This window comes from Chiloscyllium punctatum, chromosome 30 (assembly GCF_047496795.1).
Source record: "Chiloscyllium punctatum isolate Juve2018m chromosome 30, sChiPun1.3, whole genome shotgun sequence".
NCBI classification, from domain to species: Eukaryota; Metazoa; Chordata; class Chondrichthyes; order Orectolobiformes; family Hemiscylliidae; genus Chiloscyllium; species Chiloscyllium punctatum.
The window spans coordinates 47,407,279-47,429,253 of NC_092768.1; the positions used below are offsets into that span (position 1 = coordinate 47,407,279).

The following is a 21,975-nucleotide window of genomic DNA, read 5'->3' on the forward strand; positions in this document are numbered from 1 at the left end:
GGACCTCACACCTGATGACCAGGTTTTTTCCCGCGATGGAGAGCGACCGTTGCCCCCATCTGCCTAGTTTCTGTCTCATCTTCCTGATCCGCTCCTCCCAGGTCTTGGCGCACGCCCCAGCCCCCCCGAACCAAATACCCAGCACCTTCAGGTGGTCAGTCCTGACGGTGAAGGGGATAGAGGATTGGTCGGCCCAGTTCCCGAAGAGCATGGCCTCGCTCTTGCCTCGGTTTACCTTGGCCCCCGAGGCCCGTTCGAACTGGTCGCAGATGCACACGAGTCTGTGCACGGACAGCGGATCCGAGCAGAAAACAGCGACGTCATCCATGTACAGGGAGGCCTTAACCTGCAGGCCCCCGCTGCCAGGAATAGTCACCCCTCTCAGGCTCGCATCCTTCCTGATGGATTCGGCAAATGGCTCTATGCAACACACAAACAAGGCGGGTGAGAGGGGGCATCCCTGCCTGACTCCAGATCTTACAGGGAAGCTATCTGATTCCCACCCATTGATTGAGACTGCACTGACAATGTTGGTGTAGAGCAGTCTGATCCAATTTCCGATTCCCTCCCCAAAGCCCATTTTGGAGAGGACATCCCTCATATATGTATGCGATATCCTGTCAAAGGCTTTCTCCTGGTCCAGGCTGATGAGACAGGTGTCCACCCCCCTGTCCTGCACGTAGGCGATCGTATCCCTGAGGAGTGCGAGACTCTCAGAGATCTTCCTGCCCGGTACAGCACAGGTTTGGTCCGGGTGGATCACCGATCCCAGAGCAGACCTGACCCGGTTGGCGATGACCTTTGACAAGATTTTGTAGTCTGCATTTAACAGTGAGATCGGTCTCCAATTTCTAATTTCCTCCCTCTCTCCCTTCCGCTTGTAGACGAGGGTGATGATGCCTTTCCTCATGGATTCACTCATGGTACCTGCCCGAAGCATACTGACATACACCTCCAGCAGGTCCTGGCCGATCGAGTCCCAAAGAGCGGAATAAACCTCGACCGGTAAGCCGTCGCTTCCGGGAGTTTTATTCTTTTCGAAGGACTCGAGGGCCTTGGTCAGTTCATCCAGAGATAGCGGCTGGTCCAGCCTCTCTCGTGTTCCGTCATCTAGGACCTCCGTGATAGAGGACAGGAACGACTGGGAGGCCGCGCTGTCGGTCGGCTTCGAGTCATACAGGCTGGCGTAGAAGGATTTGCTGATCCTCATGACGTCAGCCTGAGATGACGTTACCGAGCCATCTTCTTTCTTCAGGCTGCTGAGCACGAAGCTCTCTTTGTGCACCTTCTGGAAGAAGAAACGTGAGCACGTCTCGTCCTGCTCCACCGAGCGGACCCTGGACCGGAAGATTATCCTGGAGGCCTCCGAGGCAAAGAGCGAGGCTTGCTGGCCCTTCACCTCCTTGAGGTCCTCCGTGACATCCACCCCCATCGTCTGCAGCAGGAGCAGGTTCTGCATACTTTCCTGGAGCTGGGACAGTTTTCCCCGCCTCTCTCTCGCCTCCTGGACACCTTTGAGGATAAAGAACCTCTTGATGTTCCCTTTTACCGTTTCCCACCAGTCCGCTGGAGACTCAAAGAGGGGCTTCACGGTTCTCCAACCTGCGTAATCCCTCTTGAGCTCTTCGATGTTTCCCGGGGTCAACAGCTTAGTGTTCAGTTTCCACGTTCCCTTGCCCGCCCGCTGTTCGTCCTGTAGGTGACAGTCGGCCAGCAGGAGGCAGTGGTCAGAGAAGAACACCGGCTTGACGTCGGTGGATCTGACCGAGAGCGTTCGGGACACAAACAGGTAATCTATCCTTGAGCGGATAGACCCGTCTGCCCGTGACCAGGTGTATCTACGCTGCGCTCCGTCTGCAGGGGCGCTGAAGACGTCGTGCAGCTTGGCGTCTTTGACCGTTTCCATCAGGGCCCTGGACGTAGCGTCCGGTTTACAAAATACCTTCTGTAATTGATCTGTGAGTCGACTTTCAAGGAAGCGTGAACCGACACTCCAAGGTCTTTATGTTCAGCAACACTCCCTACATTCAGAGTGTGGCAAATTCATTGAATTCACTGCCACAGAAGGCCTAGTCAGCTACAAATCACACCACAACAGGTTCATTTGGAAGCACTAGCTTTCAGAGCACTGCTCCTTCATCACGTGGTTGGGGAGAATAAGATTGTAAGACACAGAATTGAGAGCAAAAGTTTACAGTGTGATGTAACTGAAATTATATACCGAAAAAGACCTCGATTGTTTGTTAAGTCTCTCATGTTTTAGAATGACTATGTTGGTTTCTGTTCTTTCACACATAATCACAAAATGGAGACAATAGATTGGTGAGCCTAACGGCTGTGGTTGCTAAGTTGTGAGAGAGGATTCTGAGAGTTAGGATCTCGAGGCATTTGGGGAGGCGAGGACCCATTTGGAACAGTCAGTGTGGCTTTGTGCGTGGCAAATGGTGAAAGTTGCTCTCTGGTCTTCCAAAAAATTGTTGGTCTTCCAGAACAAGGAGTCGACCTTTCCCACGTGTTGGAGGCACATTCCAAGGTCCAGGACTACATGCTGAGAGAGGCAAGGACTGATTCGGGATAGTCAACATGGCTTTGTGTGTGGGAAATCATATCTCCCAAAGTTGATTGAGTTTTTTGAAGAAGTACCAAAGAGGATTGATGAGGGCAGAGCGGTCCTGTTGTGAAAAGCATTGAAGATAGCGGTTTATTGCAGGATGAAATAAGAGGGGCGGCATTACGTGTGAATTTGAGTGAAACTGAAGTGAACATAGATACAGGGATATATTAGAAGCCGCACGAAGCACAAATGAGCGACATCTATAGGATCATCTGACTTTTGCTTGTAATTCAGGGGAGAGCGCGAACGCAGTCCCCCACTACCACAAATTTTGCAGTCGAGTATCCCGCATTTGGGGACATCGCAGGCGTCAGCACACCCGAAGTGCAATGGGATAGCCTCGTCCTGGGAGAACCTTTTTTTTTTATTTCAAAAATATACTTTATTCATAAATGATTTGATGGTCTGTACATTGGATCATGCCATACATATGTCAATATTTACAAACACAGATTCGACTTTATTCTTGTCCTTTACAATCCTGTGCATTTTTTCAATCTTGTATATATACATATATTTGGCTGAGGCATCAGCAGAGCCCAAAAAAAAACGTCTGTATGGGCCCCCTGTTCTTCTTTCGGCAGGCCGATCTTACACGGTGGTCTTTCCCCACCGCGCCTTGGCGGCAGCTGCCCCAAGCTTCAGCGCGTCCCTCAACACGTAGTCTTGGACCTTGGAATGTGCCAGTCTGCAACACTCGGTCGGGGTCAACTCCTTCAGCTGGAAGATCAACAGGTTTCGGACCGCCCAGAGAGCGTCCTTCACCGAGTTGATGATCCTCCAGGCGCAGTTAATGTTCGTCTCGGTGTGAGTCCCGGGGAACAGGCCGTAGAGCACGGAGTCCCGCGTCACGGCGCTGCTCGGGACGAACCTCGACAAGCACCACTGCATTCCTCTCCAGACTTCCTCTGCATAGGCACATTCCAGAAGGAGGTGTGTGACAGTCTCGTCCCCCCCGCAGCCACTTCGAGGGCAGCGTGCGGTGCGGCAGAGAGTCCGGGCGTGCATAAAGGATCTCACAGGCAGAGCCCTTCTCACCACCAGCCAAGCCACGTCTTGGTGCTTGTTGGAAAGTTCTGGCGATGAGGCATTCTGCCAAATGGCTTTGACAGTCTGCTCAGGGAACCGCTCGACAGGATCCGCCCTCTCCTTTTCCCGAAGGGTCTCAAGGACGCTACGTGCTGACCCCTTCCTGATGGACTTGTGGTCAAAGGTGTTTTTCCTCATAAATTTCTCCACGAAGGACAGGTGATACGGAACGGTCCAACTACTCGGAGCGTTCCGCGGCAGCGAGGCCAGGCCCATCCTTCGCAACACCGGGGACAGGTAGAACCTCAGTACGTAGTGACACTTGGTGTTTGCGTACCGGGGATCCACGCACAGCTTGATGCAGCCACACACAAAGGTGGCCATCAGGGTGAGGGTGGCATTGGGCGTGTTTTTTCCCCCATTGCACCGGTCTTTGTACATTGAGTCTCTTCGGACCCGGTCCATCTTTGATCTCCAAATGAATTGGAAGATGGCCCGGGTGACTGCGGCGGCACAGGTCCTGGGGATAGGCCAGACCTGTGCCACATATAGCAATACTGAGAGGACCTCACACCTGATGACCAGGTTTTTTCCCGCGATGGAGAGCGACCGTTGCCCCCATCTGCCTAGTTTCTGTCTCATCTTCCTGATCCGCTCCTCCCAGGTCTTGGCGCACGCCCCAGCCCCCCCGAACCAAATACCCAGCACCTTCAGGTGGTCAGTCCTGACGGTGAAGGGGATAGAGGATTGGTCGGCCCAGTTCCCGAAGAGCATGGCCTCGCTCTTGCCTCGGTTTACCTTGGCCCCCGAGGCCCGTTCGAACTGGTCGCAGATGCACACGAGTCTGTGCACGGACAGCGGATCCGAGCAGAAAACAGCGACGTCATCCATGTACAGGGAGGCCTTAACCTGCAGGCCCCCGCTGCCAGGAATAGTCACCCCTCTCAGGCTCGCATCCTTCCTGATGGATTCGGCAAATGGCTCTATGCAACACACAAACAAGGCGGGTGAGAGGGGGCATCCCTGCCTGACTCCAGATCTTACAGGGAAGCTATCTGATTCCCACCCATTGATTGAGACTGCACTGACAATGTTGGTGTAGAGCAGTCTGATCCAATTTCCGATTCCCTCCCCAAAGCCCATTTTGGAGAGGACATCCCTCATATATGTATGCGATATCCTGTCAAAGGCTTTCTCCTGGTCCAGGCTGATGAGACAGGTGTCCACCCCCCTGTCCTGCACGTAGGCGATCGTATCCCTGAGGAGTGCGAGACTCTCAGAGATCTTCCTGCCCGGTACAGCACAGGTTTGGTCCGGGTGGATCACCGATCCCAGAGCAGACCTGACCCGGTTGGCGATGACCTTTGACAAGATTTTGTAGTCTGCATTTAACAGTGAGATCGGTCTCCAATTTCTAATTTCCTCCCTCTCTCCCTTCCGCTTGTAGACGAGGGTGATGATGCCTTTCCTCATGGATTCACTCATGGTACCTGCCCGAAGCATACTGACATACACCTCCAGCAGGTCCTGGCCGATCGAGTCCCAAAGAGCGGAATAAACCTCGACCGGTAAGCCGTCGCTTCCGGGAGTTTTATTCTTTTCGAAGGACTCGAGGGCCTTGGTCAGTTCATCCAGAGATAGCGGCTGGTCCAGCCTCTCTCGTGTTCCGTCATCTAGGACCTCCGTGATAGAGGACAGGAACGACTGGGAGGCCGCGCTGTCGGTCGGCTTCGAGTCATACAGGCTGGCGTAGAAGGATTTGCTGATCCTCATGACGTCAGCCTGAGATGACGTTACCGAGCCATCTTCTTTCTTCAGGCTGCTGAGCACGGAGCTCTCTTTGTGCACCTTCTGGAAGAAGAAACGTGAGCACGTCTCGTCCTGCTCCACCGAGCGGACCCTGGACCGGAAGATTATCCTGGAGGCCTCCGAGGCAAAGAGCGAGGCTTGCTGGCCCTTCACCTCCTTGAGGTCCTCCGTGACATCCACCCCCATCGTCTGCAGCAGGAGCAGGTTCTGCATACTTTCCTGGAGCTGGGACAGTTTTCCCCGCCTCTCTCTCGCCTCCTGGACACCTTTGAGGATAAAGAACCTCTTGATGTTCCCTTTTACCGTTTCCCACCAGTCCGCTGGAGACTCAAAGAGGGGCTTCACGGTTCTCCAACCTGCGTAATCCCTCTTGAGCTCTTCGATGTTTCCCGGGGTCAACAGCTTAGTGTTCAGTTTCCACGTTCCCTTGCCCGCCCGCTGTTCGTCCTGTAGGTGACAGTCGGCCAGCAGGAGGCAGTGGTCAGAGAAGAACACCGGCTTGACGTCGGTGGATCTGACCGAGAGCGTTCGGGACACAAACAGGTAATCTATCCTTGAGCGGATAGACCCGTCTGCCCGTGACCAGGTGTATCTACGCTGCGCTCCGTCTGCAGGGGCGCTGAAGACGTCGTGCAGCTTGGCGTCTTTGACCGTTTCCATCAGGGCCCTGGACGTAGCGTCCGGTTTACAAAATACCTTCTGTAATTGATCTGTGAGTCGACTTTCAAGGAAGCGTGAACCGACACTCCAAGGTCTTTATGTTCAGCAACACTCCCTACATTCAGAGTGTGGCAAATTCATTGAATTCACTGCCACAGAAGGCCTAGTCAGCTACAAATCACACCACAACAGGTTCATTTGGAAGCACTAGCTTTCAGAGCACTGCTCCTTCATCACGTGGTTGGGGAGAATAAGATTGTAAGACACAGAATTGAGAGCAAAAGTTTACAGTGTGATGTAACTGAAATTATATACCGAAAAAGACCTCGATTGTTTGTTAAGTCTCTCATGTTTTAGAATGACTATGTTGGTTTCTGTTCTTTCACACATAATCACAAAATGGAGACAATAGATTGGTGAGCCTAACGGCTGTGGTTGCTAAGTTGTGAGAGAGGATTCTGAGAGTTAGGATCTCGAGGCATTTGGGGAGGCGAGGACCCATTTGGAACAGTCAGTGTGGCTTTGTGCGTGGCAAATGGTGAAAGTTGCTCTCTGGTCTTCCAAAAAATTGTTGGTCTTCCAGAACAAGGAGTCGACCTTTCCCACGTGTTGGAGGCACATTCCAAGGTCCAGGACTACATGCTGAGAGAGGCAAGGACTGATTCGGGATAGTCAACATGGCTTTGTGTGTGGGAAATCATATCTCCCAAAGTTGATTGAGTTTTTTGAAGAAGTACCAAAGAGGATTGATGAGGGCAGAGCGGTCCTGTTGTGAAAAGCATTGAAGATAGCGGTTTATTGCAGGATGAAATAAGAGGGGCGGCATTACGTGTGAATTTGAGTGAAACTGAAGTGAACATAGATACAGGGATATATTAGAAGCCGCACGAAGCACAAATGAGCGACATCTATAGGATCATCTGACTTTTGCTTGTAATTCAGGGGAGAGCGCGAACGCAGTCCCCCACTACCACAAATTTTGCAGTCGAGTATCCCGCATTTGGGGACATCGCAGGCGTCAGCACACCCGAAGTGCAATGGGATAGCCTCGTCCTGGGAGAACCTTTTTTTTTTTTTTTTATTTCAAAAATATACTTTATTCATAAATGATTTGATGGTCTGTACATTGGATCATGCCATACATATGTCCATATTTACAAACACAGATTCGACTTTATTCTTGTCCTTTACAATCCTGTGCATTTTTTCAATCTTGTATATATACATATATTTGGCTGAGGCATCAGCAGAGCCCAAAAAAACGTCTGTATGGGCCCCCTGTTCTTCTTTCGGCAGGCCGATCTTACACAGTGGTCTTTCCCCACCGCGCCTTGGCGGCAGCTGCCCCAAGCTTCAGCGCGTCCCTCAACACGTAGTCTTGGACCTTGGAATGTGCCAGTCTGCAACACTCGGTCGGGGTCAACTCCTTCAGCTGGAAGATCAACAGGTTTCGGACCGCCCAGAGAGCGTCCTTCACCGAGTTGATGATCCTCCAGGCGCAGTTAATGTTCGTCTCGGTGTGAGTCCCGGGGAACAGGCCGTAGAGCACGGAGTCCCGCGTCACGGCGCTGCTCGGGACGAACCTCGACAAGCACCACTGCATTCCTCTCCAGACTTCCTCTGCATAGGCACATTCCAGAAGGAGGTGTGTGACAGTCTCGTCCCCCCCGCAGCCACTTCGAGGGCAGCGTGCGGTGCGGCAGAGAGTCCGGGCGTGCATAAAGGATCTCACAGGCAGAGCCCTTCTCACCACCAGCCAAGCCACGTCTTGGTGCTTGTTGGAAAGTTCTGGCGATGAGGCATTCTGCCAAATGGCTTTGACAGTCTGCTCAGGGAACCGCTCGACAGGATCCGCCCTCTCCTTTTCCCGAAGGGTCTCAAGGACGCTACGTGCTGACCACTTCCTGATGGACTTGTGGTCAAAGGTGTTTTTCCTCATAAATTTCTCCACGAAGGACAGGTGATACGGAACGGTCCAACTACTCGGAGCGTTCCGCGGCAGCGAGGCCAGGCCCATCCTTCGCAACACCGGGGACAGGTAGAACCTCAGTACGTAGTGACACTTGGTGTTTGCGTACCGGGGATCCACGCACAGCTTGATGCAGCCACACACAAAGGTGGCCATCAGGGTGAGGGTGGCATTGGGCGTGTTTTTTCCCCCATTGCACCGGTCTTTGTACATAGAGTCTCTTCGGACCCGGTCCATCTTTGATCTCCAAATGAATTGGAAGATGGCCCGGGTGACTGCGGCGGCACAGGTCCTGGGGATAGGCCAGACCTGTGCCACATATAGCAATACTGAGAGTACCTCACACCTGATGACCAGGTTTTTTCCCGCGATGGAGAGCGACCGTTGCCCCCATCTGCCTAGTTTCTGTCTCATCTTCCTGATCCGCTCCTCCCAGGTCTTGGCGCACGCCCCAGCCCCCCCGAACCAAATACCCAGCACCTTCAGGTGGTCAGTCCTGACGGTGAAGGGGATAGAGGATTGGTCGGCCCAGTTCCCGAAGAGCATGGCCTCGCTCTTGCCTCGGTTTACCTTGGCCCCCGAGGCCCGTTCGAACTGGTCGCAGATGCACACGAGTCTGTGCACGGACAGCGGATCCGAGCAGAAAACAGCGACGTCATCCATGTACAGGGAGGCCTTAACCTGCAGGCCCCCGCTGCCAGGAATAGTCACCCCTCTCAGGCTCGCATCCTTCCTGATGGATTCGGCAAATGGCTCTATGCAACACACAAACAAGGCGGGTGAGAGGGGGCATCCCTGCCTGACTCCAGATCTTACAGGGAAGCTATCTGATTCCCACCCATTGATTGAGACTGCACTGACAATGTTGGTGTAGAGCAGTCTGATCCAATTTCCGATTCCCTCCCCAAAGCCCATTTTGGAGAGGACATCCCTCATATATGTATGCGATATCCTGTCAAAGGCTTTCTCCTGGTCCAGGCTGATGAGACAGGTGTCCACCCCCCTGTCCTGCACGTAGGCGATCGTATCCCTGAGGAGTGCGAGACTCTCAGAGATCTTCCTGCCCGGTACAGCACAGGTTTGGTCCGGGTGGATCACCGATCCCAGAGCAGACCTGACCCGGTTGGCGATGACCTTTGACAAGATTTTGTAGTCTGCATTTAACAGTGAGATCGGTCTCCAATTTCTAATTTCCTCCCTCTCTCCCTTCCGCTTGTAGACGAGGGTGATGATGCCTTTCCTCATGGATTCACTCATGGTACCTGCCCGAAGCATACTGACATACACCTCCAGCAGGTCCTGGCCGATCGAGTCCCAAAGAGCGGAATAAACCTCGACCGGTAAGCCGTCGCTTCCGGGAGTTTTATTCTTTTCGAAGGACTCGAGGGCCTTGGTCAGTTCATCCAGAGATAGCGGCTGGTCCAGCCTCTCTCGTGTTCCGTCATCTAGGACCTCCGTGATAGAGGACAGGAACGACTGGGAGGCCGCGCTGTCGGTCGGCTTCGAGTCATACAGGCTGGCGTAGAAGGATTTGCTGATCCTCATGACGTCAGCCTGAGATGACGTTACCGAGCCATCTTCTTTCTTCAGGCTGCTGAGCACGGAGCTCTCTTTGTGCACCTTCTGGAAGAAGAAACGTGAGCACGTCTCGTCCTGCTCCACCGAGCGGACCCTGGACCGGAAGATTATCCTGGAGGCCTCCGAGGCAAAGAGCGAGGCTTGCTGGCCCTTCACCTCCTTGAGGTCCTCCGTGACATCCACCCCCATCGTCTGCAGCAGGAGCAGGTTCTGCATACTTTCCTGGAGCTGGGACAGTTTTCCCCGCCTCTCTCTCGCCTCCTGGACACCTTTGAGGATAAAGAACCTCTTGATGTTCCCTTTTACCGTTTCCCACCAGTCCGCTGGAGACTCAAAGAGGGGCTTCACGGTTCTCCAACCTGCGTAATCCCTCTTGAGCTCTTCGATGTTTCCCGGGGTCAACAGCTTAGTGTTCAGTTTCCACGTTCCCTTGCCCGCCCGCTGTTCGTCCTGTAGGTGACAGTCGGCCAGCAGGAGGCAGTGGTCAGAGAAGAACACCGGCTTGACGTCGGTGGATCTGACCGAGAGCGTTCGGGACACAAACAGGTAATCTATCCTTGAGCGGATAGACCCGTCTGCCCGTGACCAGGTGTATCTACGCTGCGCTCCGTCTGCAGGGGCGCTGAAGACGTCGTGCAGCTTGGCGTCTTTGACCGTTTCCATCAGGGCCCTGGACGTAGCGTCCGGTTTACAAAATACCTTCTGTAATTGATCTGTGAGTCGACTTTCAAGGAAGCGTGAACCGACACTCCAAGGTCTTTATGTTCAGCAACACTCCCTACATTCAGAGTGTGGCAAATTCATTGAATTCACTGCCACAGAAGGCCTAGTCAGCTACAAATCACACCACAACAGGTTCATTTGGAAGCACTAGCTTTCAGAGCACTGCTCCTTCATCACGTGGTTGGGGAGAATAAGATTGTAAGACACAGAATTGAGAGCAAAAGTTTACAGTGTGATGTAACTGAAATTATATACCGAAAAAGACCTCGATTGTTTGTTAAGTCTCTCATGTTTTAGAATGACTATGTTGGTTTCTGTTCTTTCACACATAATCACAAAATGGAGACAATAGATTGGTGAGCCTAACGGCTGTGGTTGCTAAGTTGTGAGAGAGGATTCTGAGAGTTAGGATCTCGAGGCATTTGGGGAGGCGAGGACCCATTTGGAACAGTCAGTGTGGCTTTGTGCGTGGCAAATGGTGAAAGTTGCTCTCTGGTCTTCCAAAAAATTGTTGGTCTTCCAGAACAAGGAGTCGACCTTTCCCACGTGTTGGAGGCACATTCCAAGGTCCAGGACTACATGCTGAGAGAGGCAAGGACTGATTCGGGATAGTCAACATGGCTTTGTGTGTGGGAAATCATATCTCCCAAAGTTGATTGAGTTTTTTGAAGAAGTACCAAAGAGGATTGATGAGGGCAGAGCGGTCCTGTTGTGAAAAGCATTGAAGATAGCGGTTTATTGCAGGATGAAATAAGAGGGGCGGCATTACGTGTGAATTTGAGTGAAACTGAAGTGAACATAGATACAGGGATATATTAGAAGCCGCACGAAGCACAAATGAGCGACATCTATAGGATCATCTGACTTTTGCTTGTAATTCAGGGGAGAGCGCGAACGCAGTCCCCCACTACCACAAATTTTGCAGTCGAGTATCCCGCATTTGGGGACATCGCAGGCGTCAGCACACCCGAAGTGCAATGGGATAGCCTCGTCCTGGGAGAACCTTTTTTTTTATTTCAAAAATATACTTTATTCATAAATGATTTGATGGTCTGTACATTGGATCATGCCATACATATGTCCATATTTACAAACACAGATTCGACTTTATTCTTGTCCTTTACAATCCTGTGCATTTTTTCAATCCTGTATATATACATATATTTGGCTGAGGCATCAGCAGAGCCCAAAAAAAACGTCTGTATGGGCCCCCTGTTCTTCTTTCGGCAGGCCGATCTTACACGGTGGTCCTTCCCCACCGCGCCTTGGCGGCAGCTGCCCCAAGCTTCAGCGCGTCCCTCAACACGTAGTCTTGGACCTTGGAATGTGCCAGTCTGCAACACTCGGTCGGGGTCAACTCCTTCAGCTGGAAGATCAACAGGTTTCGGACCGCCCAGAGAGCGTCCTTCACCGAGTTGATGATCCTCCAGGCGCAGTTAATGTTCGTCTCGGTGTGAGTCCCGGGGAACAGGCCGTAGAGCACGGAGTCCCGCGTCACGGCGCTGCTCGGGACGAACCTCGACAAGCACCACTGCATTCCTCTCCAGACTTCCTCTGCATAGGCACATTCCAGAAGGAGGTGTGTGACAGTCTCGTCCCCCCCGCAGCCACTTCGAGGGCAGCGTGCGGTGCGGCAGAGAGTCCGGGCGTGCATGAAGGATCTCACAGGCAGAGCCCTTCTCACCACCAGCCAAGCCACGTCTTGGTGCTTGTTGGAAAGTTCTGGCGATGAGGCATTCTGCCAAATGGCTTTGACAGTCTGCTCAGGGAACCGCTCGACAGGATCCGCCCTCTCCTTTTCCCGAAGGGTCTCAAGGACACTACGTGCTGACCACTTCCTGATGGACTTGTGGTCAAAGGTGTTTTTCCTCATAAATATCTCCACGAAGGACAGGTGATACGGAACGGTCCAACTACTCGGAGCGTTCCGCGGCAGCGAGGCCAGGCCCATCCTTCGCAACACCGGGGACAGGTAGAACCTCAGTACGTAGTGACACTTGGTGTTTGCGTACCGGGGATCCACGCACAGCTTGATGCAGCCACACACAAAGGTGGCCATCAGGGTGAGGGTGGCATTGGGCGTGTTTTTTCCCCCATTGCACCGGTCTTTGTACATTGAGTCTCTTCGGACCCGGTCCATCTTTGATCTCCAAATGAATTGGAAGATGGCCCGGGTGACTGCGGCGGCACAGGTCCTGGGGATAGGCCAGACCTGTGCCACATATAGCAATACTGAGAGGACCTCACACCTGATGACCAGGTTTTTTCCCGCGATGGAGAGCGACCGTTGCCCCCATCTGCCTAGTTTCTGTCTCATCTTCCTGATCCGCTCCTCCCAGGTCTTGGCGCACGCCCCAGCCCCCCCGAACCAAATACCCAGCACCTTCAGGTGGTCAGTCCTGACGGTGAAGGGGATAGAGGATTGGTCGGCCCAGTTCCCGAAGAGCATGGCCTCGCTCTTGCCTCGGTTTACCTTGGCCCCCGAGGCCCGTTCGAACTGGTCGCAGATGCACACGAGTCTGTGCACGGACAGCGGATCCGAGCAGAAAACAGCGACGTCATCCATGTACAGGGAGGCCTTAACCTGCAGGCCCCCGCTGCCAGGAATAGTCACCCCTCTCAGGCTCGCATCCTTCCTGATGGATTCGGCAAATGGCTCTATGCAACACACAAACAAGGCGGGTGAGAGGGGGCATCCCTGCCTGACTCCAGATCTTACAGGGAAGCTATCTGATTCCCACCCATTGATTGAGACTGCACTGACAATGTTGGTGTAGAGCAGTCTGATCCAATTTCCGATTCCCTCCCCAAAGCCCATTTTGGAGAGGACATCCCTCATATATGTATGCGATATCCTGTCAAAGGCTTTCTCCTGGTCCAGGCTGATGAGACAGGTGTCCACCCCCCTGTCCTGCACGTAGGCGATCGTATCCCTGAGGAGTGCGAGACTCTCAGAGATCTTCCTGCCCGGTACAGCACAGGTTTGGTCCGGGTGGATCACCGATCCCAGAGCAGACCTGACCCGGTTGGCGATGACCTTTGACAAGATTTTGTAGTCTGCATTTAACAGTGAGATCGGTCTCCAATTTCTAATTTCCTCCCTCTCTCCCTTCCGCTTGTAGACGAGGGTGATGATGCCTTTCCTCATGGATTCACTCATGGTACCTGCCCGAAGCATACTGACATACACCTCCAGCAGGTCCTGGCCGATCGAGTCCCAAAGAGCGGAATAAACCTCGACCGGTAAGCCGTCGCTTCCGGGAGTTTTATTCTTTTCGAAGGACTCGAGGGCCTTGGTCAGTTCATCCAGAGATAGCGGCTGGTCCAGCCTCTCTCGTGTTCCGTCATCTAGGACCTCCGTGATAGAGGACAGGAACGACTGGGAGGCCGCGCTGTCGGTCGGCTTCGAGTCATACAGGCTGGCGTAGAAGGATTTGCTGATCCTCATGACGTCAGCCTGAGATGACGTTACCGAGCCATCTTCTTTCTTCAGGCTGCTGAGCACGGAGCTCTCTTTGTGCACCTTCTGGAAGAAGAAACGTGAGCACGTCTCGTCCTGCTCCACCGAGCGGACCCTGGACCGGAAGATTATCCTGGAGGCCTCCGAGGCAAAGAGCGAGGCTTGCTGGCCCTTCACCTCCTTGAGGTCCTCCGTGACATCCACCCCCATCGTCTGCAGCAGGAGCAGGTTCTGCATACTTTCCTGGAGCTGGGACAGTTTTCCCCGCCTCTCTCTCGCCTCCTGGACACCTTTGAGGATAAAGAACCTCTTGATGTTCCCTTTTACCGTTTCCCACCAGTCCGCTGGAGACTCAAAGAGGGGCTTCACGGTTCTCCAACCTGCGTAATCCCTCTTGAGCTCTTCGATGTTTCCCGGGGTCAACAGCTTAGTGTTCAGTTTCCACGTTCCCTTGCCCGCCCGCTGTTCGTCCTGTAGGTGACAGTCGGCCAGCAGGAGGCAGTGGTCAGAGAAGAACACCGGCTTGACGTCGGTGGATCTGACCGAGAGCGTTCGGGACACAAACAGGTAATCTATCCTTGAGCGGATAGACCCGTCTGCCCGTGACCAGGTGTATCTACGCTGCGCTCCGTCTGCAGGGGCGCTGAAGACGTCGTGCAGCTTGGCGTCTTTGACCGTTTCCATCAGGGCCCTGGACGTAGCGTCCGGTTTACAAAATACCTTCTGTAATTGATCTGTGAGTCGACTTTCAAGGAAGCGTGAACCGACACTCCAAGGTCTTTATGTTCAGCAACACTCCCTACATTCAGAGTGTGGCAAATTCATTGAATTCACTGCCACAGAAGGCCTAGTCAGCTACAAATCACACCACAACAGGTTCATTTGGAAGCACTAGCTTTCAGAGCACTGCTCCTTCATCACGTGGTTGGGGAGAATAAGATTGTAAGACACAGAATTGAGAGCAAAAGTTTACAGTGTGATGTAACTGAAATTATATACCGAAAAAGACCTCGATTGTTTGTTAAGTCTCTCATGTTTTAGAATGACTATGTTGGTTTCTGTTCTTTCACACATAATCACAAAATGGAGACAATAGATTGGTGAGCCTAACGGCTGTGGTTGCTAAGTTGTGAGAGAGGATTCTGAGAGTTAGGATCTCGAGGCATTTGGGGAGGCGAGGACCCATTTGGAACAGTCAGTGTGGCTTTGTGCGTGGCAAATGGTGAAAGTTGCTCTCTGGTCTTCCAAAAAATTGTTGGTCTTCCAGAACAAGGAGTCGACCTTTCCCACGTGTTGGAGGCACATTCCAAGGTCCAGGACTACATGCTGAGAGAGGCAAGGACTGATTCGGGATAGTCAACATGGCTTTGTGTGTGGGAAATCATATCTCCCAAAGTTGATTGAGTTTTTTGAAGAAGTACCAAAGAGGATTGATGAGGGCAGAGCGGTCCTGTTGTGAAAAGCATTGAAGATAGCGGTTTATTGCAGGATGAAATAAGAGGGGCGGCATTACGTGTGAATTTGAGTGAAACTGAAGTGAACATAGATACAGGGATATATTAGAAGCCGCACGAAACACAAATGAGCGACATCTATAGGATCATCTGACTTTTGCTTGTAATTCAGGGGAGAGCGCGAACGCAGTCCCCCACTACCACAAATTTTGCAGTCGAGTATCCCGCATTTGGGGACATCGCAGGCGTCAGCACACCCGAAGTGCAATGGGATAGCCTCGTCCTGGGAGAACCACCTTGGTGATCATGGTATCTCCCCTGCCAGGTAAGTATGCTTAATATTCTCACTCGCTCAAACCCAACAACAGCCCATACCTCTTACACTCATACTAACTGCGTTTTCGAAAATCGGAAATACATCTCTCTAAGGTTCCCTGCCTGTACAACAGCGCAATTTCTCACCTGGATCACAGAACATCCAGAAAGACTCAGGTTTCACTGAATACGACACTCACTGGGCGACGTGAGAAGCTGCGCTAATTTGCATTTCGTCCTTAAACGGAAATACTCCGCTCCGCCCCGCCCCCTTCACAGTATCTCCTCTTTCACCAAAACAAAGCCGCAGAATTCTCTCATACACTTGAAGCACTCTGTTATCAAACACTATTTACAATGTGAGGTGAACGCGAATAAAAGCAATTTGTAAGCTTTGCTGGTGAAACTTGAAAGATATTTTGAAATCACTTTTTCCTAATCCCTACAAATTGAACAAATCTTCTTTTGTGAAACTGCAGCTTTGCAATCTTCCCCCCTCTGTGTTCCACCATGTAAATCAATCACTTCAGGAGACCTCACGGTTAAGATTAAAGGTGCCAGGAACAAGGAAATATTCCTCAACGCTGTTTAGATGTGACATTAAACTGAGAGCACCACCTTTTCTGGATGCACATTCCATGTTTTCAACACCCTCTGTTGTTTCGAAAAACAGTCGCCTGTGATTCAAATGTAAATATTATTTTCATATATGTCTTTGATTTACTTGCACTAATAATGACACGTGGTTATTATGGTTGAAGTACAAGATTAGATTCCCTACGGTGTGGAAACAGGCCCTTCAGCCCAACAAGTCCACACAGACCCTTGGAAGAGGAATCCCCTCTGATGCACCCAACACTACAGGCAATTTTAGCACTGCCAATTCACTTAACCTGCACACAGTCGCCCGAGGCTGGAATCAAACCCGTGTCCCTGGTGCTGTGAGGCAGCGGTGCTAACCACTGAGCCACCGTGCTACTCCCATATAGCACCTCTATAAAACCCATCTGTCCTTCTCATTTCCAGAGCAACTTTACAGTTCTTTAATGCCTGTGCCCTCTGGCTTTGAGAACGCAAGATAATGTTTAATTTTAAAAATTATACTTTATTCATTTAAATGTCTTTACATATATATGGTGGCTCAGTGGTTAGCACAGCTGCCTCACAGCATCAGAGTCCCAGGTTCAATCCAGCCTTGGACGACTGTCTGTGTGGAGTTTGCACATCCTCCCTGTGTCTGAGTGGGTTTCCTCCGAGTGCTCCGGCTTCCTCCCACAGTCCAAGGATGTGCAGGTCAGGTGAATCGGACGTGCTAGGTTGCCCATAGTGTTAGGTGCATTAGTCAGAGGGAAATGGGTCAAGGTGGGTTACTGTCCGGAGAGTCGGTGTGAACTGGTTGGGCCCAAGGGCCTTTTTCCATACTCTAGGGAATCTAATCATATATATTTTTTATCACAAATGCAGGGTACAGTAGCATATCAAAGAGACGAATAAACATTGGAGTTTTACTCTAATCAACAAACAAACAAAAGGCATCTCTTATTTGTGCAAGATTGCATTTTCAGAGAGTGATAAAGAGGTTTATACTACCCCAAACTGAAGATCAGGCTGTTCCTCCTGCTCCCAAGGTTTCTGATTCTTGGTGCTAATGTTCTCTTTGGAGTGTGTGAGGGAACCCGTCTGATCGGAGTTGCTTTATTTGACAGGAGGCTGGAAGAACACAGCAAGCCAGGCAACTTCAGGAGATGGAGAAGTCAATGTTTCGGGACTAACCCTTCATCAGGACTGGGCTTTGAACGACTTATCTGGGTCACCTCTGAGTGCTGTTGGGCAGCAACGGTTTGATGTAAGAATGGAATTAGCATAAATTAGTTACTTGATGTTAATTGACATTCTACCTCGGGAAGACTGTTACAAAAGACAGTGTCGGATATTGTAATTTCCCTATTGACTGAGCGGACCCTGGAGCCGAACTGTCTCAATTGCAGTTCGACTGAAATTCAGATCTACTGTTCCACCCGAAACCTTGCAGCATTGTCCTGCCAACACCTATTCAATCAATCAAGTTGAATGGCCTGTATATCTGTCTGACTTGATCCAAGTGAATGCTGCAAGCTTCCTGCCTTCATACCGCAGTTCCCACTGTCCTATTAAAACCTATTCCATATTCAAAGTTTGGGAGAAGATTTGTAGCTCGGGTGCTCGTTGTTGTGGTTCTGTTCGCCGAGCTGGGACATTAAGAACATAATGAAGAACATAATTATACTACCAGCAGACAAAGGCAGAATGACGGTCATCCTGGACAAAGCAGAGTACATGCAAAAAGCACAACAACTACTTGTAGATACCAAATCCCAGCTCGGCGAACACAACCACAACCTATTCCATATCATCAATCAGGGTAACAGGTGTGCATACCTGTTGGTCTGGCCTGATCCAACTTCAGTGATCCAGTTTTCCCAATAGGCCATTCAATTGGCCAATGTTGTTTTCAGAATCCCAAAAGAGCCTGTAATTTCTTTAAAAGGGACAAGATAGCAGACCATCCCTCCCAGATCGTCTCAACACCTTCTATGCTCGCTTTGAGCAGAATTTCGGTGGAGAGGTAACACCTATTCCGACAAGTCCTAATGAACCTATCCCAACAGTCACTGCATCAGAGGTCAGATCAGTTTTCCTTCGTGTGAATCCAAGGAGAGCGATGGGACCAGATGGAGTACCAGGCCGTGCACTCAGGGCATGCGCAGATCAACTGGCAGATGTCTTCTCGGACATCTTCCAGCTCTCCCTGAAGCAGGCTACTGTCGCTGCCTGTTTCAAGAGGGCCAACATCATCCCTGTGCCTAAGAAGGCTCGTGCAGCATGTCTCAATGACTACTGCCCTGTGGCCCTCACTTTGGTGGTCAGGAAGTGCTTTGAAAAGCTGGTCATTGCATTCATCAACTCCAGCCTCCCCACTACTCTTTGACCCACTCTAATTTGCCTATCGGACCGACAGATCCACGTCAGATGCCATATCACTTGCCCTTCATTCTTCCCTAGAACATCTTGACACCAAGAACAGCTACCTAAGAATCCTACTCATTGACTACAGTTCAGCCTTCAACACTATTATTCACTTGAGGCTGATTACTAAACTGAGTGATCTCAGACTGAGCCCCACTCTCTACAACTGGATCCTCACTTTCCTGACCCACAGGCCACAATCAGTGAAGACTGGGGACAATATTTCATCTTCACTAACACTCAACACTGGAGCCCCCCCAGGGGTGCGTTCTCAGTCCCCCACTGTACACTGTATACCCATGGCTGCATCGCCAAATACCAGACTAATGCCATTTATAAATTTGCTGATCACATCACCACAGTTGATTGAATCTCAGATGGTGACAAATAGGTCACAGACTGGGAGGTGGAAGACCTTGAAAAATGCTGCACTGAGAACAACCTAGCTCTCAATGCCGGCAAAACCAAGGAACTCTTTATTGACTTTCGGTGGGATGTTACTCACACACCCCTACACATTAATAGCACAGAGGTGTTACGAGTGGAGAGTGTCAAGCTCCTGGGAGTGGTCATCCACAACAAACTTTCCTGGACTCTTCACGTGAACGCACTGGTTACAAAGGCCCAACAATGTCTCTTCTTCCTCAGGCAGCTGAGGGAATTTGGCATGACGGAAAATACCCTTGCCAACTTTTATAGGTGCACCACCGAGAGCATTCTGTCTGGATGTATCACTACCTGGTATGGCAACGGTACCATTCAAGATCGGAGACGGTTACAGAGAGTGGTGAACTCGGCCGGACAATCACAAAGGCCAACCTCCCATCTACAGAATCCATCTACCAGGCCCTCTGTCAAGGAAAGGCCGCCAGCATTCTCAAAGATCCATCCCACCGGGGCAATGTTTTGCTACAACCTCTGACCTGGGTGTGTATAACACTAATGCTCCTGCTAAGGGCCTGAACATAATCTAGCAGGGCAGTGGCAGCAAATCCTGGTGCCTACCAGGACTGCGTTAAAGTCTGCATCATGTCCCTCTTGCCCATGTGACCTATGCCATGGGCTGCGAGGGTCAGTGAGTGTAGGTGGGCTCTTGGGCAAATGATGCGGCCGTCAGGGTGTCTGAGCAGCTGTAGGGAAGGAGACTGTGTGGTCCCAATGTGGGGCCCAACTCTCCTTTCCTTGCGGTGGAGAAGCCTCTTGGCCAGCTCGCACTGCCTCCATTGAGTCAGGCAAGACTGGGGCCTTCCCTATTCTGGGGTATGCAGGGGGAGGCAGGACGGCCTCCCAGGCTGCTGGGTCAGCTGAGGCATTCCCCAGGGTGACACGGTCAGTGGCAGAGGTATGGGCAGCTCATTTTATAATGGCTAGGGTGGAGGGTAAAAGGACCGCTTCCAGGAGGTTAGAGGTCAGCGCAGTGTGTTGTAGTGGCCTCCCTGCTGACGTGATGAAGCCTCTCTGTTTCCAAAGTGGGCTAAAAATCATGGACGACTCTGAAGGCCTATCTAGAGTCAGTATCAATGTTTTCCGTGTGACCTTTACCAATGATACAAGCCCTAGTGACCACAAACTGCTCCGCAGTCTGTGAGGATGTGCCATCTGGCAGTGCAGCCGACTCTCGGACTGTGAAAGGGGAACAGACGGCATACCCTGCCAGTGTACAGTGGTCTGAGGGCCTGAAGGATGAGCCATCTGTATAGAGTATGAGGTCAGGATTGTCTAGAGGTGTTTCACAGAGGTCAGTGCGTGGAGTGACAACCTGCTGAACAAGATCTAAACAGTCCTGGTCGTCCGCAATGGCGTTCTGAGTGAGTGGGAGCAGGGTGGTGGGGTTCAGAGCAGGGGTACATTGTAGGGGCAGGTCAGCTTTAGACAGTAAAGCGACCTCATAGCTAGTTCTCCGGGTGGCAGTGAAATGTTGGGTTGTGTCAGAATTTAGCAGCAGGGAGACCGAATGGGGAACCAAAACAGTCCATGGGTGATCCAGCACAATGGGGGTTAGCCTTCTCTACTGTTCCCACAGTTGCTGCCATAGCACTCAGACATGCCAGTGTTCCCCATACAACAGGCAGTAAGTGTACAGAGTCAAAAGCAACAGGGCGCTGGGATCCCCAGGCAGCTGTGTTAAAATGCTGGATGCAAACCCCTCGGATTTGTTGACGTACAGGTAGAAGGGCTGAGAGTAATCTGGGACCCCCAGGGCTGTTTTAGATCAGTGAATGCCTGTTCTAACTTTGGTGTCCAGGTCACTTTCGCTGGCTGCTTTGGTGAGGATCCCTCCCATCAATGGCACGGTGGTCTGGGATCCAGTGCCTGAAAGAATTCCCCATCCCCAGGAAAATCTGCAGCTGAGCTCTTGTGACTGGCGGGGGAAGCTGGGTGATGGGCGTGACTCTCTCTCTCTCTCGATCATGCCCTGAGGCCATGTGAGAGTTTGTACCCCAAGTACTGGACTGGGTATTGGCAGAGTTGCATTTTCTCCATGGAGAGCCTGTGTCCATCCTTTGCCTGACAGCAGAGCATCCTGTATCCATGATTCAGTGGAGGTGGAGGCCAGGAACAAGTCGTCTGCCTATTGCAGGAGGGTGCTGTTGCATGGCAGGTGTAGAGTAGAGAGGGTACAGTGTGCTGCAGCGGCATAGACTATGTGGCTGTCCGTGTAACCCTGGGGAGGCCTGGTCCATGTCTACTGGCAGCTGCTGTATGTAAAAGGGAAAAGGTACTGGCTCTCAGGGGACAGTTTGATGGAGAAAAGAGTTGGGCAGAGGTCAGTTACAGAAAAGCAGGTGGAGGAAGCAGGGATGCTGGTGAGTATGGCATTAGTGTCCGGGACCACTGGGGAGCAGGGAATCACAATTCCATTGACAGCACTCAGATCCTGGAGAAAACATCACTTTACTGGCCTCCCGGGTTTTGGGATGGGTAGGATGGGTGTATTACAGGGATTGCTTGTTGGCATGAGGACACCCTGTTTGTGGTCATTGGTAAAGGTCACACGGATGAACTGACCAAGGCCCTCGAGTCCTTCGAAAAGAATAAAACTCCCGGAAGCGACGGCTTACCGGTCGAGGTTTATTCCGCTCTCTGGGACTTGATCGGCCAGGACCTGCTGGAGGTGTATGTCAGTATGCTTCGGGCAGGTACCATGAGTGAATCCATGAGGAAAGGCATCATCACCCTCGTCTACAAGCGGAAGAGGGAGAGGGAGGATATTAGAAATTGGAGACCGATCTCACTGTTAAATGCAGACTACAAAATCCTGTCAAAGGTCATCGCCAACCGAGTCAGGTCTGCTCTGGGATCGGTGATCCACCCGGACCAAACCTGTGCTGTACCGGGCAGGAAGATCTCTGAGAGT

At 51.6% G+C, this 21,975-nt stretch overlaps 3 non-coding genes and 1 pseudogene across 3 annotated transcripts; all 4 read right to left on the reverse strand.

Annotated features, from left to right (window-relative positions):
* Positions 1 to 2,845: 2,845 nt before the first annotated feature.
* Positions 2,846 to 3,010, reverse strand: LOC140455793 (U1 spliceosomal RNA). The gene has a single exon (XR_011953044.1). It is a non-coding gene; the product is annotated as a U1 spliceosomal RNA (small nuclear RNA).
* Positions 3,011 to 7,051: 4,041 nt separating this feature from the next.
* On the reverse strand, positions 7,052 to 7,205 carry LOC140455797 (U1 spliceosomal RNA; annotated as a pseudogene).
* Positions 7,206 to 11,261: 4,056 nt separating this feature from the next.
* On the reverse strand, positions 11,262 to 11,425 carry LOC140455774 (U1 spliceosomal RNA). The gene has a single exon (XR_011953027.1). It is a non-coding gene; the product is annotated as a U1 spliceosomal RNA (small nuclear RNA).
* A 4,040-nt stretch (positions 11,426 to 15,465) lies between these two features.
* On the reverse strand, positions 15,466 to 15,629 carry LOC140455826 (U1 spliceosomal RNA). Its single transcript, XR_011953062.1, has one exon. It is a non-coding gene; the product is annotated as a U1 spliceosomal RNA (small nuclear RNA).
* Positions 15,630 to 21,975: the final 6,346 nt, after the last annotated feature.